Genomic DNA, 22,242 nt, shown 5'->3' on the forward strand with positions numbered 1-22,242 from the left:
TGATATAGTGATTTTGAAGTCTAGCGACTTCAGGGCCTTTTTCCCTATCAGACGGTTGGGACATTTTTGGTAGGGTTTTTTGCAGATTGCAGCCAGCATCTTTTCTGTCCTGTCCTATCTAGTTAGTTGGGCCCCATCGTTTGCTCAGCCTGTCTTTCTGTCTGTGTTTTCATCTGTTTTTCACCGACAATACATGTTGGGTGCTGTCTATTGCTTTGGGGTCTGCTCTGGGGCAGTTTAGATTTCCCCTTTCCTTCTTTAGGCTTATGTAGTTCTCCGGCTGTGACGAGGGGTCTAGGGCACCGTAGGAACCCTCCACGGCTACTGTTAGTTGTGGTGTATAGGATTAGGGGTCTGCAATCCGATAGCTACTAACCTCTCCGGTTTTCTGGACTTAGCTTATATTTTTGTTTTCTCCTCCTCCGGTGACTCATTCATAACAGAATCACCAGCCAAACCGCAGATTCTAGGGTACTCAATAGCAGGAAAGAATTGTAAAAAAAAAAGAAAAAAAAAGTGTCAGAATTTTTTTTTTTTGTGTATATTTGTTCCTCTATTTCTCTGAGGCCATAGGGGGAATTTTTTCTCAATGGAGATTAAGCAATTTCTGATCGTGTGGAGCAGCTTACTGCTGAAGTGCGGGGAATTTCCACCTATCTTGCTCATTCACATGCTGCTGAACCAAAGATCCCTACTCCTGATGTGTTTTTTGGGGATCGGTCTTTCTGAATTTTAAGAATAATTGTAAATTATTTTTTGCCTTGAAGCCTAACTCATCGGGGAGCTCTGCGCAGCAGGTTAAAATTGTCATCTCTTTGCTGCGCGGCGATCCCCAGGATTGGGCATTTTCTTTGAAACCTGATGATCCTATTCTGACTGATGTGAACGCATTTTTTCGGGCCTTAGGGTTGTTGTATGATGAACATAATGCTATTGATCAGGCTGAAAAGGTCCTGTTGGCATTGAGCCAGGGTCAGGATCCTGCAGAGTTGTACTGTCAAAAATTCCGAAAGTGGGCGGTCCTTACTACCTGGAATGATGGTGCCTTGGCAGCTCTCTTTCGGAAGGGTTTTGTCAGAAACCGTAAAAGATACTATGGTGGGATTTCCTGTTCCCTCTGGTCTTGACGATTCTATGTCATTAGCCATTCAGGTTGATTAGCGTTTGCGTTTACGCAAAACTGCACAAGAGGTGTTGCCACCTGTTGAACAAATGTCTGAACCTATGCAATGTGATAGAGTTTCGTCTTGGGCGCAACGTCAGGAGTTCAGAAGTGGTAATAAGCTGTGTTTTTTCTGTGGAGATGCCTCTCATATTATTTCTGTCTGCCCTAAATGAGAGAAACGTTGAGCACACACATTTGCTGTGGGTGGTATTCAACCTAAGTTTCTTCTGCAATTACTCTGATCTGCCCCCTGTCCACATTTTCCGCTAAGGCTTTTGTGGATTCGGGAGCAGCTCTGAACCTGATGGACTTGGATTTTGCTAAATGTTGTGGGTTTCCTATGACACCTCTGCGGACGCCTATCCCTTTGAGGGGTATTGATGCTACTCCTTTGGCGAAGAATAAACCTCAGTTTTGGACCCAGGTGGTAATGCGGGTCGCCCCAGACCATCAAGAAAATTGCAGATTTTTGGTGTTGCATAATTTGCATGATAACATCATTCTGGGGTTTCCCTGGTTGCAAATCCTTAATCCAGCTTTGGATTGGAAATCTGTGTCTGTGGTGAGTTGGGGTTGTCGGTGTGCCCTTAGTGACGCTCCTGTTTTCTCCACCAATCCCCAGTCGCATGATGTTCCTGACAATTTGGCTTATTTTTATGATGTATTTAGTGAGAATGAGTCTGCGTCTTTGCCTCCTCATAGGAGTTATGACTGTGCAATTGAGCTGAGCCCTGGGTGTAAATTTCCCAAGGGTCGACTTTTCAATTTATCTGTACCCGAGCATGAGGCTATGCGATCCTATATTAAGGAGTCGTAGGAGAAGGGTCATATTAGACCATCCTCTTCACCCTTAGGTGCTGGGGTTTTTTTGTGGCCAAGAAAGATGGTTCATTAAGGCCTTGTATTGACTATCGCTCTCTCAACAAAATTACTGTTAAATATCAGTATCCGTTACCCCTGATTTCTGATCTATTCTCCAGAGCTAAAGGTGCTTGCTGGTTTACCAAGCTTGACCTCAGGGGGCGTATAATCTTATTCGCATTAAGCAGGGGGATGAATGGAAGACAGCATTTAATACTCCGGAGGGACATTTTGAGTACCTGGTGATGCCTTTTGGGCTCACTAATGCCCCTTCTGTCTTCCAGTGCTTCATGAATGATATTTTCCGAGACTTTGTGGATAAATTTTTATCATCTATCTGGATGATATTTTGATCTTTTCCAAGGATTGGGACTCTCATGTGGAACATGTTCGGACTGTGTTCCGGATTTTGAGGGAGAATTCCCTGTATGTCAAGGGATCGAAATGCCTTTTTGGTGTACAGAGGATTTCATTTTTGGGATTTATTTTGTCTCCGTCAACTATTGAAATGGACCCGGCCAAGGTACAGGCCATTTATGATTGGGTTCAGCCCACTTCTTTTGAAGGCCCTCCAGAAGATTTTGGGTTTTGCTAATTTTTATCGTAAATTTATAGCTAATTTTTCTGGTATTGCCAAACCATTGACTGATTTGACTAAGAAAGGGGCTGATGTGCTGAATTGGTCTCCGGAGGCTGTTTCTTCCTTTCAGGAGCTGAAGCGAAGGTTCACTTCTGCTCCGGTTTTGCGGCAACCTGATGTCTCACTCCCGTTTCAGGTGGAGGTGGACGCTTCCGAGCTTGGTGCAGGAGCTGTTTTGTCCCAAAAAGATCCTGTAACATCTAAAATGAATCCCTGTGCTTTCTTTTCCCGAAAGTTCTCCCCATCCAAACATAACTATGATGTGGGGAATCGGGAACTGTTAGCCATGAAATGGGCATTTGAGGAGTGGAGACATTGGTTGGAGGGAGCTAAACATCAAGTCGTGGTCCTTACTGACCACAAGAATTTGATTTACCTGGAGTCGGCCAAACGCTTGAATCCTAGACAGGCTAGGTGGGCCTTGTTTTTCACACGTTTTGATTTTGTGGTCTCTTTTCTTCCGGGCACTAAGAATGTCAAGGCAGATGCCCTCTCTAGGAGTTTCTTTGCTGATTCTCCTATTGTGACCAAGCCTGCTACCATCTTAGGTGAGGGGGTAGTTCTTTCTGCCATCTCGCCAGATTTGAGACGTGTTCTGGAAGAGTTTCAGGAGGACAAACCTGAGCGTTGTCCCATTGGAAAATTGTATGTTCCTGACCAGTGGAGGAAGAGAGTGATGTCTGAAGTTCATTGCTCCGCATTGGCTGGTCATCCAGGTATTTTTGGTACTAGAGATTTGGTGAGTCGGTCTTTTTGGTGGCCCGCCTTGTCTCGTGATGTCAGGAATTTTGTGCAGTCCTGTGGGACTTGCTCCCGGTCTAAACCTTGTTCTCGCTCTGGTGGGTTGTTAATGCCTTTGCCGTTGCCAAGGAGGCCATGGATCCATATTTCAATGGATTTTATCTCTGATATGCCTGTCTCTCAGAGAATGACTGTTATTTGGATGATTTGTGATAGATTCTCTAAGATGGTCCATCTTGTACCACTCCCTAAGTTGCCATCTTCCTCAGAGTTGGTGCCCTTGTTTTTGCAACAGGTGGTTCGCTTGCTCGGGATTTCTGAGAACATTGTATCTGACAGAGGAGTTCAGTTTGTTTCTAGATTTTGGAGGACTTTCTGTTCCAAGCTGGGAATTCAGTTGTCCTTCTCCTCTGCGTTTCACCCTCAGACCAATGGGCAGACGGAGAGAACAAACCAGACTTTGGAGTCGTATTTGAGATGTTTTATTTCTGCTGATCAGGATGATTGGGTTTCATTTTTGCCCTTGGCCGAATTTGCTTTAAATAATAGAGCTACTTCTGCCACTTTGATGTCACCTTTTTTTTGTAACTTTGGGTTTCATCCTCGATTCTCTTCAGGGCAGGTGGAGTCTACTGCCTGCCCAGGTGTTGACACTGTGGTGGAGAGAAGGCACCAGATCTGGGACCAAGTGGTGGATAAGTTGTCTCTCTCCCAGGAAAAGGCCCAGCGGTTTTCCAACCGGCATAGGACCATTGGTCCCCTTTTTAAGGTGGGTGATATGGTTTGGTTGTCATCAAAGAATATCTCTATAAAGGTGGCTTCTCCAAAGTTTAAACCTAGATTTATTGGACCTTACAAGATTTTGGAGATTCTTAATCCGGTCTCTTTTCGAATGGCTCTTCCTGTTACATTCAAGATCCATAACATGTTTCATAAGTCTCTGTTAAAGAGGTTTGTTGAGCCAGTAGTTCCTGTTGTGAGTTCATTTTCCCCTTCACCGTCGATGTCTGATGAACTCCCTCTTCTGGTGAAGGAAGGTAGTGAGGCTGATTACCAAACACCTGATCTGGTAGATGATGACTGGGTAACAGGAAATTCTGACTGGATATAAGGCAGCCGACGCCCTTCTGAGTCGCTGGTGATTTCTCTGCTGGATTCTTGGAGACCAGTCTGATTCCTGCTTCCCAAAGATAAGTTTTTGCTCTGCTATTGAACTTATTAGTTTTGTTTTGTTTACCTTGTTTTTTGGAGTTCAGCCATCCCCGGCAGGGGGTGTGCTGGGTTCCATTTTTGTCTCTGATCAGTTTGTCTTTTTGCTCTGTCTTCAGAATTTACCTGAGTGCTGATATAGTCTTTTTGAAGTCCTAGCGACTTCAGGGCCTGTTTTTCCTATCAGACGGTTGGGACATTTTTTGGTAGGGTTTTTTATGGATTGCAGACAGCAGCTTTTCTATCCGGTCCTTTTTAGTTAGCTTGGGCCCCATCGTTTGCTCAACCTATCTTTCTATCTGTGTTAGTGTTTTCATCTTGCTTCACCGTCATTATATGTTGGGGGCTGCCTATTGCTTTGGGGTCTGTTCTGGGGCAGTTTAGATTTCCCCTTTCTTTCTTTAGGCCTATTTAGTTCTCCGGCTGTGATCGAGGGGTCTAGGGCATCGTAGGAACCCCCCACGGCTACTGTTAGTTGTTGTGGATAGGATCAGGGGTCTGCAATCCGATAGCTACCAACCTCTCTGGTTTTCTGTACTTAGCTTGTATTTTTGTTTTTTCCTCCTTCGGTGACTCATTCATAACATGTTCCTGTGGTGGCACCTCCTGACCCTGTATTGGTTGAAGGTAATGTGGAATATGAGGTTGAGAAGATACTGGATTCTCGCCTGGCTAGACGGAGACTCCAATATTTGGTTAAATGGAAGGGTTATGGCCAGGAGGATAATTCTTGGGTCCATGCATCCGATATTCATGCCAAAAAATTGGTGCGTGCTTTTTATCCTGATCGCCCTGGTGGCGTGGATGAGGGTTCGGTGACCCCTCCTCAAGGGGGAGGTACTGTTGTGAGTTCATTCTCCCCTTCACCTTTGATGTCTGATGAACTCCCTCTGCTGGTGAAGAGAGGTAGTGAAATTGATTGGGATGGGAAGAACCTGTCATCTGAACAGGCGGAGTGTGATTGGACATCTGGAATTTCTGAGTGGATATAAGGCAGTCGACGCCCTGCAGGGCTGCTGGTGATCCTTTCTGCTCTAAGCTCTTGCATCCAGTTTAGTTCCTGTCTACTAAAAGCTAAGTTTTTGCCCTGCTATTATTCCATGAGATTTTGTCTTGTTTCCTTAGTGTTTGTTTTTAGCCAGTCCTGGTTGGGACTGGCTGAATTCCATTTTTGTCTCTGATCAGTTGATCTCTTTGCTCTGTTTTCAGAATATACCTAAGTGCTGATATAGTGATTTTGAAGTCTAGCGACTTCAGGGCCTTTTTCCCTATCAGACGGTTGGGACATTTTTGGTAGGGTTTTTTGCGGATTGCAGCCAGCATCTTTTCTGTCCTGTCCTATCTAGTTAGTTGGGCCCCATCACTTGCTCAGCCTGTCTTTCTATCTGTGTTTGTGTTTTCATCTGTTTTTCACCGACAATACATGTTGGGTGCTGTCTATTGCTTTGGGGTCTGCTCTGGGGCAGTTTAGATTTCCCCTTTCCTTCTTTAGGCTTATGTAGTTCTCCGGCTGTGACGAGGGGTCTAGGGCACTGTAGGAACCCCCCACGGCTACTGTTAGTTGTGGTGTATAGGATTAGGGGTCTGCAATCCGAAAGCTACCAACCTCTCCGGTTTTCTGGACTTAGCTTGTATTTTTGTTTTCTCCTCCTCCGGTGACTCATTCATAACAGTGCCCGCTTGCCCAGTGTCTCCAAGCCGTGCCCGCTTGCCCAGTGTCTCCAAGCCATGCCCGCTTGCCCAGTGTCTCCAAGCCATGCCCGCTTGCCCAGTGTCTCCAAGCCACGCCTGCTTGCCCAGTGTCTCAGCCGTGCCTGTCGTGTCTACCTGCCTGTCTATAGCACCTGTCCAAGTGACTTGTCCCCGAGTGGGATCAGCAGCCACAGCCAGACACCACCCTGGAGTGGCACCCGACAGCTACCTGCCGCACAAGCCTGACCTCACCATCAGATGCTCCAGTGAAGACCAAGGTAGCTGTCGTAGTCACACCCCTTCTAGGGTAGTCTGGTTTGTGGCTCAGTGGGGCCACAAACCCCCGGCTCGCGCCATTCAGCCAAGGCGCGAGCGTGACAGTTTGCACAGGCCATGGTCCCCGCTGAGTCCCATGTCCTTCCGCTCGCAGAGTATGATAAACTCTCTCCCTGCCAGTGTGAGCCACCGGAAGAGTTTGTTCCGCCTTGTGTGGTTCCAATAGTTGAGACTTCTGAACCACTCATAGTCTCCAAGGCCATCTATGAGCAGCTCCGGGCCTATGAAGAGCATGACCCAGCAGACCCGCCTAGGTTCTATGGGGACCCTAAAGAGTGCCAAGGGTTCCTGAAGAAGTGCCTGCACTACATCCTGCAGAATGCAGCTTGTTTCCCCTCTGACCGGGTCAAGGTGGGATGCATCATGTCCTACCTAGGTGGTGATGCTTTAACATGGATCTGTCCCTACTGGGAAGCAAGGGATCCTATTGTCATGAACATAGGGGCCTTCCGTAAAGTCTTTGATGTGCCTCATCCAGCTGCTCCTGAAAAGTCTTCCCCTCCAAGCTTCCAGAGACAGACCAGACAAGAGGAACCTGTAGGTGAAACATCTCAACTACCTATGACTGTCCAGCCATCACCTGTTCCACAGTCTACCGGTGCAGCCTCCCGTGCAAGATCCAAGAGGTCTAAAAAGAAGAAGCGGGCCAAGTTGCAACCGGAATCTGGCCTCTGCCCTGTGAAGCCTGTACTCCAAAACCCTGGGCCAGTAGGAAAGGCTGTCCCTGGTGAGAGTACTCCCTCTCCATTAAACGCTTTGACTGTTTCTCTGCCTTCAGGAAGCTTTGGTGTATTTAAGCCACCAGTCATACAGAGTCAGTGTGTGGTCTCTGTCATACAGCTCCCGAAGCCGGCGTGGGCGTTGTCTCGAGGTGGCCGAGCCCTACTTGAGAACAGTCTAGTCCTGCAAGGACAACTACAGCTCCAGGTCGGAGCTTTATACATGAAGAAGTTCATCTTCCACTTGCTGTCTGGTATGCCCAAGGGTCATTCTGATCCAGAGATTCTAGTACCCGTCTATGTCTGGAAACCTAGTAGGGCACCGCGCTTGAAACAATCAAGTGACAAGAGGTGTCTGGTTCCCTTGCGTCAGAGTCGGTCAGTAATGTCACCTTCTTCATCTGGTCTGCTAGTCGTCGAGTCAAGGGGTGATGACGTCTCCGAAGAGGGGGAAGCGGTGTCAGTCTCCTCACACGTCTCCAGCGACTATACCAGTGATCTGCTCCCAGGAGCATCCCTGTCTCTTGATTGTCCTCCCCTGGATTACGGGCTGAAGATGGATCCTAAATACAGTGGGGCAAAAAAGTATTTAGTCAGTCAGCAATAGTGCAAGTTCCACCACTTAAAAAGATGAGAGGAGTCTGTAATTTACATCATAGGTAGACCTTAACTATGTGAGACAAACTGAGAAAAAAAAATCCAGAAAATCACATTGTCTGTTTTTTTTTAATTTTATTTGCATATTATGGTGGAAAATAAGTATTTGGTCAGAAACAAGCAATCAAGATTTCTGGCACTCACAGACCTGTAACTTCTTCTTTAAGAGTCTCCTCTTTCTTCCACTCATTACCTGTAGTAATGGCACCTGTTTAAACTTGTTATCAGTATAAAAAGACACCTGTGCACACCCTCAAACAGTCTGACTCCAAACTCCACTATGGTGAAGACCAAAGAGCTGTCAAAGGACACCAGAAACAAAATTGTAGCCCTGCACCAGGCTGGGAAGACTGAATCTGCAATAGCCAACCAGCTTGGAGTGAAGAAATCAACTGTGGGAGCAATAATTAGAAAACGGAAGACATACAAGACCACTGATAATCTCCCTCGATCTGGTGCTCCACGCAAAATCCCACCCCGTGGGGTCAGAATGATCACAAGAACGGTGAGCAAAAATCCCAGAACCACGCGGGGGGACCTAGTGAATGAACTGCAGAGAGCTGGGACCAATGTAACAAGGCCTACCATAAGTAACACACTACGCCACCATGGACTCAGATCCTGCAGTGCCAGACGTGTCCCACTGCTTAAGCCTGTACATGTCCGGGCCCGTCTGAAGTTTGCTAGAGAGCATTTGGATGATCCAGAGGAGTTTTGGGAGAATGTCCTATGGTCTGATGAAACCAAACTGGAACTGTTTGGTAGAAACACAACTTGTCGTGTTTGGAGGAAAAAGAATACTGAGTTGCATCCATCAAACACCATACCTACTGTAAAGCATGGTGGTGGAAACATCATGTTTTGGGGCTGTTTCTCTGCAAAGGGGCCAGGACGACTGATCCGGGTACATGAAAGAATGAATGGGGCCATGTATCGTGAGATTTTGAGTGCAAACCTCCTTCCATCAGCAAGGGCATTGAAAATGAAATGTGGCTGGGTCTTTCAACATGACAATGATCCAAAGCACACCGCCAGGGCAATGAAGGAGTGGCTTCGTAAGAAGCATTTCAAGGTCCTGGAGTGGCCTAGCCAGTCTCCAGATCTCAACCCTATAGAAAACCTTTGGAGGGAGTTGAAAGTCCGTGTTGCCAAGCGAAAAGCCAAAAACATCACTGCTCTAGAGGAGATCTGCATGGAAGAATGGGCCAACATACCAACAACAGTGTGTGGCAACCTTGTGAAGACTTACAGAAAACGTTTGACCTCTGTCATTGCCAACAAAGGATATATCACAAAGTATTGAGATGAAATTTTGTTTCTGACCAAATACTTATTTTCCACCATAATATGCAAATAAAATGAAAAAAAACAGACAATATGATTTTCTGGATTTTTTTTTCTCAGTTTGTCTCCCATAGTTGAGGTCTACCTATGATGTAAATTACAGATGCCTCTCATCTTTTTAAGTGGTGGAACTTGCACTATTGCTGACAGACTAAATACTTTTTTGCCCCACTGTATATGCCTTCAACCCCCGTGTGGCCAGTGAGTGAAGATACTGAGATAGAGATTTTCTCACCCTCTAACCTGGTAGAGGAGGCCCAGTTTTTTCAGGGTAACAGGCTGAAGTGGCTCCCTGTATGTATGCCTCCAGCTTCCATTTGGCAGGTGGGTGAAGAGGTTGGAACAGTGACCCACGTATCTCCGTTTCTCACCAACCGGGAGGAAGAGGTCCAATTTTTCTGGCATGTCGGGCTGAAGTCAGACTCAGTGAAGGTGCCTTCTGTTTCTAGCTGGCCGGCGGATGTAGGAGCGAGGTCTGAAGCTGCCTGGTCCCCGCCTTTTGCCAATTTGGAGGAAGAAGTCTTTGTACCCTCTGTGTTGGAAACTGACTCCCTTGGGCACCAAGAAACCGGGCTTCCTGGGATTCCTGATGGCACACATACTCCACCCTACCTGAAGGATGTCGTGTCAACCTGGACTGTGTGTGGTCCCATACTCCTTCTTCTGGTCATTCTGGCAGGCTTGAGGAAGAGGGGCCGTAAAGGGGGGGTACTGTAACAACCCTGCTGGCATCACTGCATGGCCTCCCATCCCCCGCACACCAACTTACTTTCTGCTTCAAGCCATGCTGTAAATTCTGTCTGTTGCCAGCCTTGAGCTCCATGTGCTATGCCTCTTGTTTTCCTGCTTGCTCTCCATGTTTCCTGACTGTGTGTATAGGGGGGTGGCGCCTGAACTCTCTGGTTCTTATGCAGTCAGGGTGCACCTGGCTATTGGGTCCCTGACCAATTACCTAGAGCCCTGGACTATTTAACCCTGCCACATCCACTGAAACATGGCCTGTGCAATGTCTAAACTCAGTTAGTTCCTTGCTGCTGAGCTAGCCAGGCCCTGTCCTATGTCTTGCCTTCTCTGAAGGCTCTTACTGCATATTCCTGTGTCTTGGTACCTTGCCTAGCATTTCTCTGTCCGCCTGCCATGAGGCAGAATATCCTGGCCCTTGAGTCTTGTTCCCAGTGCCTTGTCTGTTCTCTGTCCGCCTGCCAGGAGGCAGAATATCCTGGTCCTTGTGTCTTTGTCCCTGTGTCTCTGTCTGAACTCAGTCTTACCTCTGTCAGTCTCCTTGTCCGTGGCTTCCTTCCCTGCTGTGTCTTTCCTTGTGTCTTCTCTGTCTGTGCATCTGCACCCTCGCAGCTCTGCCTGTTCGGCTCCTTAGCTTCTCTGCCTGCTCAGCTCTCTAGCCGCTCTGCCTGCTCGGCTCCCTAGCCGCTCTGCCTGCACGGCTCCCTAGCCGCTCTGCCTGCACGGCTCCCTAGCCGCTCTGCCTGCACGGCTCCCTTGCTGCTCTGCCTGCCCGGCTCCCTTGCAGTCCAGCCTACTCCGCACCTCCTGTGTGAACAGGTCCAAACCTGTTCCTTCATATTCTACTCCTTCCTGCCTATATCCATACCTGCACCTCCTGTGTGAACAGGTGCAAACCTGCCCCTCATATTCCACTCCTGCTTGCCCAGTGTCTCCAAGCCGTGCCCGCTTGCCCAGTGTCTCCAAGCCGTACCCGCTTGCCCAGTGTCTTCAAGCCGTGCCCGCTTGCCCAGTGTCTCCAAGCCACGCCTGCTTGCCCAGTGTCTCAGCCGTGCCTGTCGTGTCTACCTGCCTGTCTATAGCACCTGTCCAAGTGACTTGTCCCCGAGTGGGATCAGCAGCCACAGCCAGACACCACCCTGGAGTGGCACCCGACAGCTACCTGCCGCACAAGCCTGACCTCACCATCAGAGGCTCCAGTGAAGACCGAGGTAGCTGTCGTAGTCACGCCCCTTCCAGGGTAGTCTGGTTTGTGGCACAGTGGGGCCACAAACCCCCTGCTCACGCCATTCAGCCAAGGCGTGAGCGTGACATGTATGATGGGTATATAGGCACTGGACTGTGGGATTGAGGATATGTACGATGGGTATAAGGGCATGGGACTATGGGATGGAGGTTGTGTGATGGGTATATGGGCACTGGACTATGGGATGGCAGATATGTTTGATGGGTATATGGGCACTAGACTGTGGGATGGAGGATATGTATGATGGGTATATGGGCACAGGACTATGGGATGGAGGATATGTATGATGGGTATATGGGCACTGGACTATGGGATGAAGGATAATCATTATAACTAGCTGAAGAGACTGGCATTGGATGGGCATAGTAACTAGCTGTGGTTAGTTATTACAAATTATAATGATTATCCACCATGGATGGGAGGAACGATATGTATGATGGGTATATGGGCACTGGACTATATACCTAACTGTCCTGCCCATCATGTCTGTTATGCTGCATGACCCCTGGAGCAGTGTGCATGCGCACCTTACCTCATGGCTATACGCCATTGCTTGTGCACACATGTGCTACCTCTCATGGCTGTGCGCCATCGCTAGTGTGCACGCATACCTCAACATGGCTGCATGCTGTTGCTGTGCGCATGTGTGCTTTACCTCATGGCTGCATGCTGTTGCTGTGTGCGTGCCCATCTCTGCTCTGCCTGCTGAGGTCCTCTCTATGTTCCTGGAGGACCGAATCCAGCAATCCTCTCCATGGTCCTGGAGGACCCTACCATGTGGTCCTCTCTATGGTCCTGGAGGACCGAATCCAGCAATCCTCTCTATGGTCCTGGAGGACCCTACCATGTGGTCCTCTTATGGTCCTGGAGGACCCAACCATGTGATCCTCTCTATGATCGTGGAGGACTCGACCCAGAAGTCCTCCCCCTGGTCCTGACCCGGAAATTCAGGTGCTAATGCCCTATATCAGACCGTCCCTTCCTATGGTCGGGGTCTGAGTATTGTGTTGCTTCCCTGCTAGGCTGTTTGGTCTGCTCGTTCGCTCCTTGTATTCTGTGCCCCTGCACTCTGCCCTGTTGTGCTTCTTCGCACACGCTCTGTGCTTGTACTTCGTCTGGTGTCCTGTCTTTGTCTGGTGTCTTGTACCTTGTCTCATGTCCTGTATCTTGCATCGTGTCCTGTATCTAGCCTTGTGTGCTTTCTCTGTGCTTTGTCTTATTGTGCTCCTTTAGCACAAGCTCTGCTTCTTTCGTACACTCTGTCCTGTTGTGCTCTCTTGCACAAGCCTGTTTCTGTACTATGCCTCGACATGCTGTCTGTACACACCTTGGCCATGTACTCTTTCTTGAGCTTTATCTTTGTATTCTGACCTACCGTGCTCCTTTAGCACAAGCCCTGTCTTGTACTCTGTGCTTTGCCATATACCCGGCTCTGTGCTCTGGCATACGCTCCGCTTTTCCCTTGTACCCGGTTCTGTGCCTCAGCATACGTTCCGCTGCCTGTCTGTACTCTGCTCTATGTCTCTGACCCGGCTCTGGGCTCTAGCTTGCGCTCCGCTTTTCCTTTGTACCCAGCTCTGTGCTTCAGCCTACATTCCGCTCCTTGTTCTGTGCTATATTTTGCCTTGTCTCTCCGCGTGCCCTTTGCACGTGCCTGGCCTTCCCTCGCCTGCCTGTTTGTGCCTCATCCGTGCCCGCCTTAGCCATGTCTTCCTGCTTGTGCCTCAGCCGTGCTCATCGGCCAGTGACTTAGCTGTGTCCGCCTGTTGTGCCTCAGCCGTGCTCAGCTCAGTCTTGCCCGCCTGTCTGAGCCTCAGCCCGACCATCTAGCCAGTGCCCCAGCCGTGCTATGTGCTTCCTTGCATTCATGCTGTCTCTGCACTGTGCATTGCATGCCCTCTTGGCATGCGCAGGCCCTAGCCTGCTCCTTGGCATACCTCCCCGTGCTTCTCTAAAGCATGCGCAGGTCCTGCCATGAACCCTGGCGTGCCTCCTAGCACACACAGGCCCCAGCCAGAACCCTAGCATGCCTCCTAGCACGCACAGGCCTTAGCTGCTCCTTGGCATACCTCCCCGTGCTTCTCTAAAGCATTTGCAGGCCCTGCCATGAACACTGGCATGCCTCCTAGCATGCACAGGCCCTAGCCTGAACATTGGCGTGCCTCTTAGCACGTGCAGGCCCTTGCCCTAGCCTGAACCCTTGAGTGTCCCTTAGCAAGCACCCTGACTTGGCTCTGGTGTGCCTCCCAGCACACACCCTGCCTTGCACCTAGCTTTGCACCCTGCCTTGGACCCCGGCGTGTGTCCTAACATGCACCATGTCTTGAACTCTGGCGTGCCTCCTTGCTTGAACCCTGGCTTGCCTGCCGGATGCCCGGAGCCTGCCGATCGCTGCTAGAGGTCTGGAGCCTGATGACTGCGGCCTGATGTCCGGAGCTTGTCGATCGTTGCCAGATGTCCCGAGTCCGATGCCATCTAGCCCTAGCCTGAACCCAGGTGTGCCACCTGACACGTACCATGCCTTGGACCTTGGCGTGCCCTCGCACGTGCCTTGCTATGCATCACTTTGTTCTCATAATTATGTCTTGCACCTGTTGATACCCTGTGACCACGCTTTGTCTTGTCTTGTATCCTGCACGTTCCTTGTTGCCAGACACTCACACCCGTGTCTTCCCTGAGTCGGCCGTCTGGTTCCAGCAGTCATGGTGGCTCACCCTCTTTGTCTTGCCCATGACACTCCCTGTATAGGGGTGGTTCCTCACAAGGTCAGCTCGCCCTAGGTGGGTGGGTGCCACGACCCAGAGGGTCCACTCTAGAAATCGACTCAGCAGAAGCTGACTCTGTCACAGGATGGAGGATATGTATGATGGCTATATGGGCCCTGTGGGATGGAGGATATGTATGATTGGTATAGGGGCACGGGACTATGGGATGGAAGATAGGTATGATGGGAATATGGGCACGGGACTAATGGGGTTGGAGGATATGTATGATGGGTATATGGGCACGGGACTATGGGATGGCGGATATGTATGATGGGTATATGAGCACGGGACTATGGGATGGAGGATATGTATGATGGGTATATGGGCACTGGACTATGGGATGGAGGATAATCATTATAATTTGTTATAACTAACCACAGTTAGTTACTATGCCCGGGCAATTCCGGGCTCTTCAGCTAGTTATAATGATTATCCTTCATCTCATAGTCCAGTGCCCACATACCCATCATACATATCCTCCATCCCATAGTCCCGTGTCCATATACCCATCATACATAGCCTCCATCCCATAGTCCCGTGCCCATATACCCATCACACATCCTTCATCTCATAGTTCAGTGCCCATATACCCACTATGACATCATCATCGCCATGGCAACCTATTATGACATCATCATCACCATGGCAACCGTTATGACATAACTGTCACCTTTTCAACCCATTATGACATCAGCGTCGCCATGGCAACCATTATGACATCATAATGTGGGGTTTGATGCACACACATGCACACGCACACACACACATACACTCAGCTTTACATATATAGAAGATGAAGGGGCTTCATTATATTCTATGGGGAGCTGCATTATACTCTATGATGGGGCTGCATTATATCCTATGAGGGAGCTGCGTTCTATTCTACTAGCTCAAGAGCCCGGTGTTGCTCGGGCATAGTAACTAATTGTGGTTAGTTATAACAAATTATAATGAATATCCTCCATGGATGGGATGGAGGATATGTATGATGAGTATATGGGCACGGGACTATGGGATGGAGGATGTGTGATGGGTATATGGGCATTGGACTATGGGATGGCGGATATGTATGATGGGTATATGGGCACGGGACTATGGAATGGCAGATATGTATGATGGGTATGGCACTGGATTTTTGATTTTCTCTGGTGGGCTCAAGGTGCTCCAATCTGACCCTGATTACAGTGTTGCTGTTAGAACTCAGGAGGCCCCATTTCCTAATCAAAATCATTTGTGCTAATATTGTGGCGCAGGCAGGAGGCCTAGTGTTGAGCGATACCTTCCGATATCAGGAAATATCTGATCGGATTGGATCGGACCAATACCCCAAAAATATCGGATATCACCGATTCCGATACCGGAAACCAATGTAAGTCAATGGGACACAAATATCGGAATGAAAATAAACCCTTACTTTCCTTGTAGGTTAATTCTACATGAAGGAAAACAACGAAGAATAATGTAGAATGTATTGGGGGAGATGTAGGAGACATTAAAGGCATAGAGGTTTAGCCCAATCAAATGGAATAGCAGGAATTAATTTTTTAAGACGTTCGGAGTTACAAAGATATTGACTTTGTTAAGCTTTTTTATTTTTTTGTCAGATATTTGTGTTTCACTACTTCCATGCTCTTCACCTTCTTTTTTACTTCTCCCACACTTTCTCCTTCATCATCCTCTTCAGTGTCATCTTCTTGGTCTTCTTCGGGGTGGTCTTCAAGGTCGTAGTCTCCAGGGTCATCGTTTTTGGGGTCATCTTCTTCGGGGTGGTCTTCAGGGTGGTTGTCAGGGAGATCCAGAGTTATTACCAAAAACCATATCAAAAAGCTTGAACTTGGAAATGTAGCAGAAGGTACAAGAAGGCTGAGGACCTGCTGAGAACCAGCTGACGGTACTGGAACCTGGATGGGTAGCCGAATGTACAAGATCCAAAGGAACTACCGAGGACCAGCTGATGGCACTGGAACCCGGTTACTAAGCAGGAGGTACCTGTGCCAAAAAGCACTACCAAGGACCAGCAGATGTTGGTGGAACTCGGATACCGAGAAGGAGGCACCTAAGCCAAAGGCTCTGCCTGGAACCAGCTGACGTTACTGGAACCCAGGGGGACATATTCAAGATTGACTTCCAAAGAACCAGCTAATGGTACTGGTGTCAGAGACACCGCACTACACTTGCTCATAGAGCCAGTGCGCGTGTCCTGAGTACAGAAGCAGTGCTAAACGAGGTACAGGAGGAATAAACAGACGGGAGGTCAGACAAAGCCAAAGGTCATACACAGGATCACAGTACAGTACCAGGGATGAGACAGAGCGGATAATCAGGGCCAAGCAGAGATCAAAACCAAACAGACATAGGAGGTACCAGGCAGAATCCAAAGCGATATCCAGAGAACAGACCGAGTCATACACAGAGAATCAAGTAACCAGAACACAGCACAAACACACTCAGGGGTCACCACACAAATGCCAAGGGCAAGAGTATAACTGACAGGGATGGGAGCGTCCTGAGGCTATAAGAAGCCTCCCCCAGAACCAGGGAGAGGCCACAATCATAGCCCCAGGTGTGCAGGTAAGCCTGCATCGGGATCACAACCTTTAACCCCAGAAATGCCAGTCATCAGCACTGGTTCCAAACATTAACCCCACGTGTGCGAGTCAAACCCGCACTGAGATCATGACAGTACCCCCCTCTCAACGGGGGGCCTCTGGACCCCCAGGCTTGCCCTGGTACTTAGCATGGAAAGCCCGTACCAGGCGATCAGCATGCATCAACCGGGCCGGCACCCAGGACCTGTCCTCCGGTCCATACCCCTTCCAATGAACCAGGTACTGTACCGACCGCCGTACCAACCTGGAATCTACGATATGACCAACCTCGTACTCCACCTGCCCCTCGACCAAAACAGGAGAAGCAGCAGATTCGGAGTCTCCCCGGACTGCTTCAAAAGGTTTCAGTAGAGATTTGTGGAAGACGTTAGGGATCTTGAAAGAGGGTGGAAGGCACAGCCTATACGCCACTGGATTGATTTTTTCCACAATCTTGTACGGGCCAATGAATTTGGGTCCTAACTTGGCTGACGGAATCTTTAACTTAATGTTTTGCGTGGAGAGCCAAACTTTCTCTCCCACCCGAAACATGGGACCAGGTGTTCGTTTCCTGTCCGAGAAATACTTATACCTGCCTTGAGACCTGGATATACGCCGCTGGACTTCTGCCCATGTATTTTTTAACCGCTGAACAGAGTCCTCAGCCCCGGGGCACCCCGAATCCAGACGAGAAAACTCACCGAAATGAGGACTGAACCCATAGTTAATCAAGAAAGGGGACCTACCAGTGGATTGACTCACCCGACTATTGAAGGCAAATTCAGCTAACGGCAGTGCATCACACCAGTCACTCTGTCTAGCAGAGGTTAGACACCTGAGGATCTGTTCCAGGGACTGGTTAGTGCGCTCCGTCTGCCCATTGCTCTCAGGATGGTATGCAGACGAAAAGGACAGAGACATACCTAATTTTTTGCAGATAGCACGCCAAAACTTAGCCACAAACTACACACCACGATCAGACACCACACTCAGGGGTACCCCATGCAACTGGATCACATGCTGCACAAACAACCTGGACAACGTCTCAGCTGACGGTAGTGCGGACAGGGGTACGAAATGAGCCTGCTTAGAAAACCTGTCCACCACTACCCATACCACTGTATTACCCTTAGATGGAGGGAGATTGGTAACAAAATCCATGGATAAGTGAGTCCATGGCCTTTCGGGCACTGTCAAGGGTATCAGCTCCCCTGCCGGCCGGCTATGAGAGCTTTTAGAACGAGCGCAGACCCCACAACCAGCAATTAATTTTTTTATGTCCGAACCAAGGGTAGGCCACCAAAAGATCCTAGCCACCGCCAGACGTGTGGCTGAAATACCAGGGTGAGCACTCAGCTTGGATTCATGGAACTCCTGCAAGAGTTTCAGGTGAAGTTGCTCTGGGACAAACAACTTCCCCTCCGGCTTGGCCGCCGAGGCCTGCGACTGGGCCCCCTGAATCTCCCGTTCCAATTCAGATGAGACCTCTGCTATCACAACCCCAGGGTGAAGAATGGAGGACGGTGGCTCAGGGGGCGACACCGGCTGAAAACTGCGTGATAAGGCGTCAGCCTTGACATTCTTAGACCCTGGACGAAATGTTATTGTAAACTGTAAACGGGAAAAAAAAAGTGACCAACGGGCTTGTCTGGGCGTTAGTCTTTTAGCAGACTCAATGTACGACAAATTTTTGTGATCCGTGATCACCGTAACCGGGTGACTGGCCCCCTCCAAAAAGTGCCTCCATTCTTCAAACGCCAATTTGACCGCAAGAAGCTCTCTATTGCCTACGTCGTAATTTCTTTCCGCAGCAGAGAACTTCTTGGAAAAGAAAGCACATGGCCTGAGGTTGGTTAGAGTGGCAGGCCCTTGGGACAACACCGCCCCCACCCCCACCTCAGAGGCATCCACTTCCACGACAAATGGTTTGGACGGATCTGGCTGCACTAACACAGGAGCAGACATAAAACATTTTTTCAGCATCGCAAAGGCCGCTTTTGCGAGCGAGGACCAATTTCTCACATCCGCACCTTTGCATGTTAGATCCGTGAGAGGTTTGACCACTTGCGAAAACCCCCGGATAAATTTGCGGTAATAATTGGCGAACCCCAAGAAGCGCTGAAGACCCTTAAGATCTCGGGGTTGCACCCAATCCGCAATGGCCTGCACCTTCTTGGGGTCCATGCGAAAACCCTCACCGGATACAATTAACCCCAAAAAGGACAACTCTTGTACACAGAATACACATTTTTCCAATTTGGCATACAAATGATTTTCTCTCAGCCTTTGGAGCACAGTTCGTACATGTTCCAAATGAGAATACTTGTCGGGGGAATATATCAAAATATCATCTAAGTAGATAACGACAAAACGACCAATGAGATCTGAGAATACCACGTTGATGAAATTCTGAAATATGGCAGGGGCGTTGGTAAGACCAAACGGCATGACTAAATTTTCAAATAGTCCCTCGGTCGTGAGGAACGCGGTTTTCCATTCATCCCCCTCTCGGACCCTTATCAAATTATATGCTCCCCGAAGGTCCAGTTTAGAAAACCACTTTGCCCCTGATAGTTGGTTACATAAATCGGGAATCAACGGAAGGGGGTACGTATTCTGTACAGTAATTTGATTAAGCTCCCGGAAGTCGAGACAGGGACGTAACCCGCCATCTTTTTTCTTTACAAAAAAGAAACCTGCCGCCACAGGTGAGACTGAAGGACGTATGTGTCCTTTGCGCAGACTTTCAGTAATGTACTCCTTCATAGCCAAGCGCTCAGGACCGGACAAATTAAACAGACGGGCTTTGGGTAATTTAGCCCCCGGGACCAGCTCAATAGCGCAGTCAAAGGGTCTATGTGGCGGTAACGTCTCGGCCTCGCTTTTGGAGAATACATCTTCGAAGTCCTTCAGGCATTCCGGAATACCTTCCAGCTCGACAGATGATACAGACACAGATTTAACAGGTTCAACCAGCAGTGCGGCTTTATCATATAACTCAAAATCATTAAACCCCCATTGTACAATCTCCCCCGTTTTCCAGTTAATAACTGGGTTATGGTGTTGTAACCAGGGCATGCCCAACACCAACCCTGCAGGTAGATTGTCCAGCACAAAACAACTTATGTTTTCCACATGAGTAGCGCCCATTCTGAGCGAAAACACATCAGACATAAAGCGAATTCCCTCCTTAGTGAGGGGAGATGAGTCAATGGTCATCACCTTGATCGGAACCTTGAGCCTAACTGTCCCTATCTTGCAGTGTGTGACCAATTGGGAGTCAATAAGATTAATAGATGATCCGCAGTCCACAAAGGCTGTAGAGGAAAAAGAACTACCATCCACAAACAGTTCCACAGGCAGTACTACTTTAGAAAACGAGGAAAATGGTACCTGAGGGTCTGAGCAGCCTCCCCGTTGACTACCCAGACCTAGTCGTTTCCCGCCGACCGGGTTTGAAGACGGGCAATTCAGGCACTCCCTTTTCCAATGTCCCGTTTTACCGCAGTAAAAGCATAACTGCTTGTCCTTCCAGCGTTTCCTCTCCGTATCCTTCAGGGAGAGGGCGCCTACATCCATGGGCTCAGGGGCAGTCTCTTTTCCACTGGGGAATAATGGAGTATCCACCTGCATCACCCCTCTGGCCCGCAGCCTGCGGTCCATCCGGACGGCCTGGATCATGGCGTCCTCGAGAGAGTTAGGTGGGAGATGTAACGCCAAGGCATCCTGCAGCCGCTCGGACAAGCCTCTGCGAAAGAGTCCTCGGAGTGCGGCGTCGCTCCAAGAGACCTCTGCCGCCCAGCGGCGGAACTCAGAACAAAACCACTCAGCTGTGTGTTTCCCCTGACAGACACTCATCACCATGTCCTCTGCCAATCGCACTCGGTCAGGTTCATCATAAATGTGCCCGAGGGTCTCAAAGAATGCGTTCACTGACATACGTTCAGGAGCAGAGGAAGACAGAGAGAAAGCCCATGCTTGCGGAGCCCCCCGAAGTAGGGAAATAATGACCCCCACCCTCTGGAACTCATCCCCGGAGGAGCGGGGCCTTAGAGAAAAAAAAAGCTTGCATCCTTCTCTGAAAGACCTGAACTCCTTTTTATCCCCTGAGAAAAGGTCTGGTAATTTGACCGGAGAATCGGGGGACGCTAATGACACATCCCTACCCCCAGAACCAGAAGCCCCTGCATCGACAGCCCCCTGCACAGTAACCACCAACTGTTGCTGGGTATGGGCCATCGTGCGTTGTTCCACATTGAGCTTATGGAACATTTGGGTCAGGTGCTTGACCTGATCAGCCAAGGCTTGTATGGGATCCATGAGGATAACACACTTTTTTTTTTTTTTTTCTTCAGAAAAAAAAAACCCAAAAAAACTGAAAGGGTCGGTTATAATGTCAGAGACACCGCACTACACTTGCTCATAGAGCCAGTGCGCGTGTCCTGAGTACAGAAACAGTGCTAAACGAGGTACAGGAGGAATAAACAGACGGGAGGTCAGACAAAGCCAAAGGTCATACACAGGATCACAGTACAGTACCGGGGATGAGACAGAGCGGATAATCAGGGCCAAGCAGAAATCAAAACCAAACAGACATAGGAGGTACCAGGCAGAATCCAAAGCGATATCCAGAGAACAGACCGAGTCATACACAGAGAATCAAGTAACCAGAACACAGCACAAACACATTCAGGGGTCACCACACAAATGCCAAGGGCAAGAGTATAACTGACAGGGATGGGAGCGTCCTGAGGCTATAAGAAGCCTCCCCCAGAACCAGGGAGAGGCCACAATCATAGCCCCAGGTGTGCAGGTAAGCCTGCATCGGGATCACAACCTTTAACCCCAGAAATGCCAGTCATCAGCACTGGTTCCAAACATTAACCCCACGTGTGCGAGTCAAACCCGCACTGAGATCATGACAACTGGATAGGCAGCAGAAGGTACACAAGAAAAAAAAAAGTTGCAAGGCCGTGAGCCGGCCGGAGTTACCGAAACCCACAGTCCTACAGGGAGAGCTTGTCCTATTGGCACTACGGAACCAGCCTTCATTGCCAGATCCCGCAGCCCACATAGGAAGCACCTAAACTGCAGGCACCATAGAGTCGGCTAACTCGACCGCAACACGACAGTACAAGGTATTGGAGGCAAAGTGACGTTGACACTACCCGGAAACAGCTGGCGTGCTGGAACCAGGCTGGGCAGGAGGGAGAACCCGTGCCAAAGACATTTCTAAGCAGAAACTGGTGGTGTTGGAGCCCAGGGATTACAGTAGAAATAGAGTGTAGCCAGAGGCCTAATTGGAGCAAGTTTAATATCTGTAGTGGTGTGAATGTGGACAGAGCAGGAGAAATTGCCGGACACACAGCAGGGGATCAGCTGACGTTACTGAACCCCAATAACACTTGAGCATGTGTTGACTGTGCATACGGCACTTATGAGCAGCAACTGGCAATGTTGGAGCCCAGGGATTACAGTTCAGGTGGTAAAAACATGAACACAACAGGAGACCTGGATACTGTTGCCAACCAATTATTT

At 49.1% G+C, this 22,242-nt stretch overlaps 1 protein-coding gene across 4 annotated transcripts in view; it reads left to right on the forward strand.

Moving 5' to 3' along the window:
• LOC141048056 (uncharacterized) overlaps positions 1-22,242 on the forward strand; it is a 1,479,555-nt gene that overhangs the window by 245,509 nt on the left and 1,211,804 nt on the right. The window lies entirely within an intron of this gene.

The sequence above is a fragment of the Dendrobates tinctorius genome, unplaced genomic scaffold (assembly GCF_039654945.1).
Source record: "Dendrobates tinctorius isolate UK_male_01 unplaced genomic scaffold, ASM3965494v1 ptg000132l, whole genome shotgun sequence".
Classification (NCBI taxonomy): domain Eukaryota; kingdom Metazoa; phylum Chordata; class Amphibia; order Anura; family Dendrobatidae; genus Dendrobates; species Dendrobates tinctorius.